Genomic DNA, 8,714 nt, shown 5'->3' on the forward strand with positions numbered 1-8,714 from the left:
ATAACTAAACAGAGCATAACTAAAAAGATTAGCTTCTGTTTACTCTAAACATTACGTGAGCGTCTTTGCCCGAGAGATTTGAATAAGAAAAGTCTAGAAATCCCCTGGTCTTGTTTTTCTGAAAACTGAGTCCCAGAAAGACCTGGAAACCAGGAAATTGGTCAGATAATCTCGGATACATGAAAAACGTTCGCATTCGTCAGATTTGATTTTACGTGCAATGCAAATGCTTTGCACGTTGCTTTGCACAAGTCTGGACCCACCATTAGGTATAGGGGCAAACAGCCCTAAAAGATCAATGAATTCTAAAAGCTTATATGTAGGTACGAATCTACGAAAAGAAGAACTTTCCTCGTTCTTAGATTCGGTGCACGCTCAACTTTGTTTATCAAGCCCGGATTCATTGATCCAAAAAGAAACATGTTTTGTTGACCTGGTAAATTCGTAATCTCCACGCATTGATCAGCAAAAGCTTAGAAATAAAAACAAGGCTGATAACGAGCTCTTGATTGGCGGAGGCATTACAAATGAAAACAAATTGTCTGACGAGATAAGGCACTTTGGGGCACGAGGTCGATTCATTCTAGATTTATATATACAGGACATTACGCTTGATTGGCGGAGGCATTACAAATGAAAACAAATTGTCTGACGAGATAAGGCACTTTGGGGCACGAGGTCGATTCATTCTAGATTTACCTATATGTACAGGACATTACGTACGTATACCTACGCTACGTCAGATTACGTACCCTACCATTTACCTACTCATAAAAAGTTTAACGTATAATGTATGTACCTATCTACCTATGCTTCTATTTCAGGACCTTGGATCGAAAATAAAAGACAAGAAAAAAAAGGGGGGGGGAAATAGTCGTATTTCGATTGCAATGTACCTATCTTTGCTTCTATTTTTGGACCTAATTTCAGGACCTTGAATCGAAAATAAAAGACAAGAAAAAAAGGGGGTATCGGGGGATAGTCGTATTTCGATTGCAAATTTTCAACTTTCTGAACTTCTCGTGTTAACCCCCAGCACAACACCTATATGGTTTAATCCAAAAGTTAAACCGAGTTTAAACATTAGATTGTAATCCAGGCGACGAGCGATAATGTATTTACAAATGCTTTGCACGTTGCTTTGCACAAGTCTGGACCCACCATTAGGTATAGGGGCAAACAGCCCTAAAAGATCAATGAATTCTAAAAAGCTTATAGGTACGAATAGATCAATGAATTCTAAAAAGCTTATAGGTACGAATCTACGAAAAGAAGAACTTTCCTCGTTCTTAGATTCGGTTCACGCTCAACTTTGTTTATCAAGCCCGGATTCATTGATCCAAAAAGAAACATGTTTTGTTGACCTGGTAAATTCGTAATCTCCACGCATTGATCAGCAAAAGCTTAGAAATAAAAACAAGGCTGATAAAGAGCTCTTGATTGGCGGAGCCATTATAAATGAAAACAAATTGTCTGACGAGATAAGGCACTTTGGGGCACGAGGTCGATTCATTCTAGATTTATATGTACAGGACATTACGTACGTACGTACGTACGTATACCTACGCTACGTCAGATTACGTACCCTACCATTTACCTAATACTCATAAAAAGTTTAACGTATAATGTATGTACCTATCTACCTTTGCTTCTATTTCAGGACCTTGAATCGAAAATAAAAGGCAAGAAAAAAAAAGGGGGGGGGGATAGTCGTATTTCGATTGCAAATTTTCAACTTTCTGAACTTCTCGTGTTAACCCAGCACAACACCTATATGGTTTAATCCAAAAGTTAAACCGAGTTTAAACATTGATTGTAATCCAGACGAAGAGCGATAATGTATTTAAAGCAAAAGATTAGCTACAGCGGGGGAATGCCGCAAGCTTTCTTTGAGCTCTTCCCTCAAAGGGAAACCTCGCAAATTTTCAACTTTCTGAACTTCTCGTGTTAACCCAGCACAACACCTATATGGTTTAATCCAAAAGTTAAACCGAGTTTAAACATTAGATTGTAATCCAGACGACGAGCGATAATGTATTTGAAGCAAAAGATTAGCTTAGCTATACAGCGGGGGAATGCCGCAAGCATTCTTTGAGCTCTTCCCTCAGAGGGAAACCTGGATTCCATTTTTAATTTGTAAAAATAAAGATAATTATCCAGACTAGACTATTTATTAAACAAATTCTGTTGAAAACTTACCTTGATCAATTTACGCAAACTGAATGCCAAGGTTTTGCAAAGACTAGGGGATGTCATTGTGCGAGGAAATTGGAGGTAGTTTTCAACAAAATGGTCTCAGTTAGAATCAATTTTTAAAGCACAAATATTTTTTAATTAAAAATGCACTTCACTTAATTATACACCAAATCATTTTGATCGCGTGAGAAGGCATTTCATTTTGATAGTTTTTTTTTTTTAGGTAACCTTAGATAACTAACTACACGTCGGATTCATTCATATGTATATGATTATAGTATTTTCATGAGGTGAAAGATCATTTGTTTTAATTTAAAGTGGGTATTTTTTCAGTTCGTTTGAATTATTAGCTTTTGTGATTTTTAGTCCTGGAAAATTAAGAGAAAAACGAAATGATGAACATTGGAAAAGTTAGAGTTTAGCTAGTTACTAAAAAAGCCCTTTGATTTAACCATCTGTATCACCTACGAACTTCAGTAGATTTAACTATAGGTATTATCTATGAATTTTCTTATGACCAATAAAAAGTTCTTAATAACTTTTTTGTTATTTAAGCAAAGGCTTTTTCATTTGTAAAATTTACACCTATTCTGTACGAAATACGTAAGACCTTGTTTAGACTGCGGGAGTAAAGGGACTTTTCATACTGCCAGAATGAGACATTCTGGCAGTATAAACAGGGTACACTGATGATGACCTCTGGAGGAAACATGTCTGTTGTCTTCAAATAAAAACCCCTATCAACCCAAGTGAAGAGTATTTAAGTCATTTCATTTTTCACAATTCGTATGGAACTTTACAAAGTTACTGAGTCTTCCACCAAGAATTTCTATTCTATTAATAAACTGTAATTAGCAAAGCTAATCTGGGGACAGTGGACAGATAATACTGAACTGGGTCTTTGACATTTTGACACTTGCATACACAATAAAGCACGAAAAAAATTGTGCCACAATTATGATTCACCAAATAATTTAAATCGGAGTTAATTTATGCATCGTTGTCGAATACGTTTAACCAAATTATGAATTTGTAAATTACTCATCATGTCAAAGTTCCACTAATAACTGACGTGTGCCCTATAATTCACTAATTTGTTCGACCACTAATTTGAGTGTAGGCCTGAAGTGATTAAGCTAGTTAACAAATTAACTATGAAATGGAAACGTTGATGTGTATCTACAATATCTACATAGCTATATTACAGATATGAGGAAAATCCGAGTAAGGCGTAAGGCCGGCCACTCACTATCAGGTAGACTTTTCAGCGGTACCTGTCAGGTCAATCTGAGAGCGTGTGTGCTTATCAGGATACGTTTAACTAAATTATGAATTTGTAAATTACTCATCATGTCAAAGTTCCACTAATAACTGACGTGTGCCCTATAATCCACTAATTTGTTCGACCACTAATTTGAGTGTAGGCCTGATGTGATTCGCTAGTTAACAAATTAACTATGAAATGGAAACGTTGATGTGTATCTATAATATCTACATAGCTATATTACAGATATGAGGAAAATCCGAGTTAGGCGTAAGACCGGCCACTCACTATCAGGTAGACTTTTCAGCGGTGCCTGTCAGGTCAATCTAAGAGTGTGTGTGCTTATCAGTTATTAGTCAGACCTGATCAGGTCCGCCTGTCACAGGCTCACAGGTTCGACCTGATCAAGTGTACCTGTCCGGTCTAAATGTGATGGTGAGTCACAATTTTTCTTGGCTTTGTGCTAGAATGGGGATAATTTAGTTAGTAGCTTCTTTAAAGGAGCACCTAGCGCTTAGTGGTGCCATTATCCAGTGTACAAGGGAGGAATGATAAAATTAGTCTCAGAGAGGCTTTTGCAATCACCTGGGAAAATTACAGCTTTTCTTTAATTAGTTTTCTCATTTGGCCTTTTTTTCGTATTTTTTTGGGCTATTTCATCCTAGTCGTATAGATTGTGTATATAGGTACTCTATTCTATTCTGCAGGGAATTAAAGATGGAACCTCCGCGGGTTCGATTCCCGCCCGGGGCGGATTTTATCCTGATGGTATAATGTTCGTTCTCGGAACGGCTGGCTTTCTCCTATCCTGTCTTCCTTCTCTCTTCGATTTCGGGACGATAAGACCGTAGCAGTTACAGTTCCCTTTGTCAAACCTCTTAAAAAAAAATAATAATAAAAAAATTAACCCTCCCTTTGGCGACAAGCTGCCTCGAGAATCTCAATATTGAAAATTGGCAGTACCTAGGTTCTAAAAAATCACGTTACTGTCACATGGTACCTACTTCTGAGCAAGCTCCAAGAAAAAGCTCACAAAGCTGAGTGTGTGCTGAAAATCTCCTATCCTGTTTTCCTTCTCTCTTCGATTTCGGGACGATGAGACCATAGCAGTTACAGTTCCCTCTGTCAAACCTCTTTAAAAAAAGGTAGAACCTCCGGTGTGAACTTTGCTTACACAAAGGAAACATTTGTCATTCCTCCAACTAGGAGGCTCACGACAGTCCTAACTTTCCTAGAATTGCCTAAATAACCAATTCAAGAGTATATTAGGTGCATAATTAAACAATCAACAACTTATCAAAATTAAATAAATAAGTACATTATTCAATACCGAAAACCCATTAAACGATAAAAAAAGACAAATAAAAAATATTAAATTTAAGCCAATAAAAATTGAAAGTAAAAACAATTACACCAAAGGCACTAATATAAAACAAAGATGATTTTAGTTTGGGTGATGTGGAGGAGGTCCACTTGTGCAGATGTTTCACATTTTTGATTTGGTCTTTCTGATTCTGAAACAGAAAAGTCAAGAGAATTTAGAGAGGGGGGAAAAACAGCATAACAGAATGAAGCTTGCGACAAGTGGAAACAGCTACGATTCTTAAAAAAAAAAGATTGTTTCACCGCCGTTTTTTATTTCGTAGCAATGAAACAACTGCTACATTAGACGCATGTGGCCTGTGTCGTAGCATGTCCATCCCGTAGTATGCCTCTCATCAGATGGGCGAGAAGAGACACAATACTTCCCATTTAGGTGCTGGGTCAACACGAGAACACCAGAAAGTAACCCGTTGAAATATTTGCAATCGAAAAACGAGTACAAATTTTTGTCGGTGGTGGGATTCGAACCCGGGACCTTCTGCATGGCAACCGTGCCCCCTTTAGATCTGACGGTTAGCGGTTCGAGTCCAAGTTAAGTCATAAAATTGATCTAGGTTTCTCAACTGAGGAACGAAATGACAAGCATTTAACAATGCTTAAGTAACACAATTTAAATTCCTTTTATGCACAGGGAATGTACATGTTCTGGGAGCCTATAGCAATGCAATGAGAACATTTTGGAATCCATCCATTTTGTCAAAATCGAGAAAATGGGTGGAAACATCCGTTTTAGGGTCTGTGGTGTAATTGAAAGTCGTGTGATGTTCACACCAGACTTTTGATTGTAACAATGCAAATGCATAGCGCTGACCAGCTGACCTTCGTTATTTTCAATAAAAGTACACGGTCTCCACGTTTTGTGAATAAACCATGCTCGTTTACCATATCCAATACTTTGATGATTCTACTGAACCATAGCTAAAATACCGGGTCCTGTTTTATATTTATAAACTAGTGGTTGACCCGTCATAAGAGTCATAATTTGAGGTGCTGCCATTTTAAATCGGGATGGAATATGACAAATTTAAATAGCCTATTGGGATAAGTTTATACGAATAAAACATGAAAATTAAATTTTCTCAATAGAGTTTGGATTCGATCGAAAAACATCTCATTCAATTGGGCCTTTGGGAGCCCTATTTTTTCCGACTTATTTACTGTCATAGGGACTATATTTATGACTTCTCCAATACCCTGAAAGTAGTTTTATTTACCTCAACGGAATAATGGAGTACTTTAGCGGCAGGATGCAGGGTGAGATACTTCAAGGGCGAAACGCGGGGGGCCTGCCAGCCCCCCAGCTGTTCATTGAACTCTATCTGTAACATATGATCCGTGAATACGGTGCCGAACTTGAGCTGGGAGACTTCGGGCTTTGGCTGTAACTGTTCGGGAGAACATAGCTGCACGTGAATCTCTTGGAACTGCTGTTGATGAAACCCCGCGGGAAAAAGAAACAGAAAGTAAATGAAACAGGCAACGGAAGGAGGGAAGTACGTGAGCGAAACAGAAAAAGAGCTGTTATACTTGGGGGTAGTTTTCGTTTGATAGAGGGTTAAGGTTACTGTGCAGCTAACTGCTAAGGTTTCAAGCTCTCAAGTAAAGGGTCTCTATAACTGCTAAGATCGAAAAGTGACTAGAGTTTAACCCTCCCCTGCCGATACGTTTAACCAAATTATGAATTTGTAAATTACTCATCATGTCAAAGTTCCACTAATAACTGACGTGTGCCCTATAATCCACTAATTATTTGAGTGTAGGCCTGAAGTGATTAAAGAAGAATGAAGATCTAAGAATGAATTGTCATTGAGCTGTTCCTTCTCAGTCGACATAAACTTGAGCTGTTTTCGCTAGAGTTTTAGACGAGGAGGATTCAGCTCAAGGTTTATTGAGCTTGTGAAAGAATTGTTAGATGAAACATGCACTCCGGATGATCTGGCACTTGCAAACGAGAAAGCAATTCATGTGGCAAATCACTGGAGATTCCAAATCTAAAATTGGTGACATTTGTGGACACGGAAAGTAAGTTAAATGAAATAAACGATGGTGGGATTCGAACCCGGGACCTTCTGCATGGCAAGCAAGCGCGTTACCACTGGACCAACCGTGCCCCCAAAAGCTATAACTCCCAAACGGTCTACCCGATTTTGATTATATTTGACAAACATGTTCAACATAAAAAGGAAGCTTAACTTCAAAGCCTAGTTCTGTGTAGGGACAACTGCCCCAAAAGATGGGTTAAGTTTATACGAATAAAACATGAAAATTAAATTTTCTCAATAGAGTTTGGATCCGATCGAAAAACATCTCATTCAATTGTGGGTACAATCAGGCCTTTGGGAGCCCTGTTTTTTCCGACTTATTTACTGTCATAGGGACTATATTTCTGATCAGGTCCGCCTGTCACAGGCTCACAGGTTCGACCTGATCAAGTGTACCTGTCCGGTCTAAATGTGATGGTGAGTCACAATTTTCCTTGGCTTTGTGCTAGAATGGGGACAATTGAGTTAGTATAGCTTCTTTAAAGGAGCACCTAGCGCTTAGTGGTGCCTTTACCCAGTGTACAAGGGAGGAATGATAAAATTGGTCAGAGAGACTTTTGCAATCACCTGGGAAAACTACAGCTTTTCTTTAATTAACTAGTTTTCTCATTTGGCCTTTTTTGCGTATTTTTCTTGGGCTATTTCATCCTAGTCGTATAAATTGTGTATATAGGTACTCTATTCTATTCTGAAGGGAATTAAAGCTGGAACCTCCGCGGGTTCGATTCCCGCCCGAATCACAGGTTCGACCTGATCAAGTGTACCTGTCCGGTCTAAATGTGATGGTGAGTCACAATTTTTCTTGGCTTTGTGCTAGAATGGGGACAATTGAGTTAGTAGGTAGCTTCTTTAAAGGAGCACCTAGCGCTTAGTGGTGCCTTTACCCAGTGTACAAGGGAGGAATGATAAAATTGGTCAGAGAGACTTTTGCAATCACCTGGGAAAACTACAGCTTTTCTTTAATTACCTAGTTTTCTCACTTGGCCTTTTTTGCGTATTTTTCTTGGGCTATTTCATCCTAGTCGTATAAATTGTGTAATAGGTACTCTAGATATTCTATTCTGCAGGGAATTTATCCTGTTTTCCTTCTCTCTTCGATTTCGGGACGATAAGACCATAGCAGTTACAGTTCCCTCTGTCAAACCTCTTAAAAAAAAGCTAGAACCTCCGGTGTGAACTTTGCTTACACAAAGGAAACATTTGTCATTCCTCCAACTAGGAGGCTCATGACAGTCCTAACTTTCCTAGAATTGCCTAAATATCTAAATAACCAATTCAAGAGTATATTATAGGTGCATAATTAAACAATCAATAACTTATCAAAATTAAATAAATATAAGTACATTATTCAATACCGAAAACCCATTAAACGATAAAAAAAAGACAAATAAAAAATATTAAATTTAAGCCAATAAAAATAGAAAGTAAAAACAATTACACCAAAGGCACTAATATAAAACAAATAGGGAGTCAAACTAACTATTCAACAAGAATGCACATATCACAAAAACACAGTTTTTCCAAATGCTAGTCAATATCACAAAGTGCTACCAAGTACTAATTTGAATTTCTAATCAGCATTTTCTTTTCCCCCTGATTGTTGTTGTTCAATATAGGTATCACCTAATCAGGGATCCCGTAATAGGTCTCGGGTATTACGTTATCTAACATAATTAAAGGTTAAAACATGATTGCTTTTGTTGCTTTCTGTTACATGACGCATAGGGAGCCTAGATTTTTTATTTTTATTATTATTATTTTTAAATCCACATCGAATCCGGGTTCGATTTGATTCAATTTGATGGATTTGAAAATCCCATTCACTGGAA

The 8,714-nt window shown here is 37.8% G+C and overlaps 1 long non-coding RNA gene across 2 annotated transcripts; it reads right to left on the reverse strand.

The window, feature by feature from the left end:
- Positions 1 to 2,405: 2,405 nt before the first annotated feature.
- Positions 2,406 to 8,680, reverse strand: LOC113469991. Of its 2 annotated transcripts, none has more exons than XR_003393227.1 (2): positions 8,229 to 8,680; positions 2,406 to 2,564 (listed from the first exon to the last, which is right to left on the reverse strand). It is a non-coding gene; the product is annotated as an uncharacterized LOC113469991 (long non-coding RNA). The 2 variants fall into 2 exon arrangements; XR_003393228.1 differs by lacking the exon at positions 8,229 to 8,680 and adding an exon at positions 4,779 to 4,899.
- Positions 8,681 to 8,714: the final 34 nt, after the last annotated feature.

Source organism: Diaphorina citri, unplaced genomic scaffold, assembly GCF_000475195.1.
Source record: "Diaphorina citri unplaced genomic scaffold, Diaci psyllid genome assembly version 1.1 scaffold1329, whole genome shotgun sequence".
Lineage (NCBI taxonomy): Eukaryota > Metazoa > Arthropoda > Insecta > Hemiptera > Psyllidae > Diaphorina > Diaphorina citri.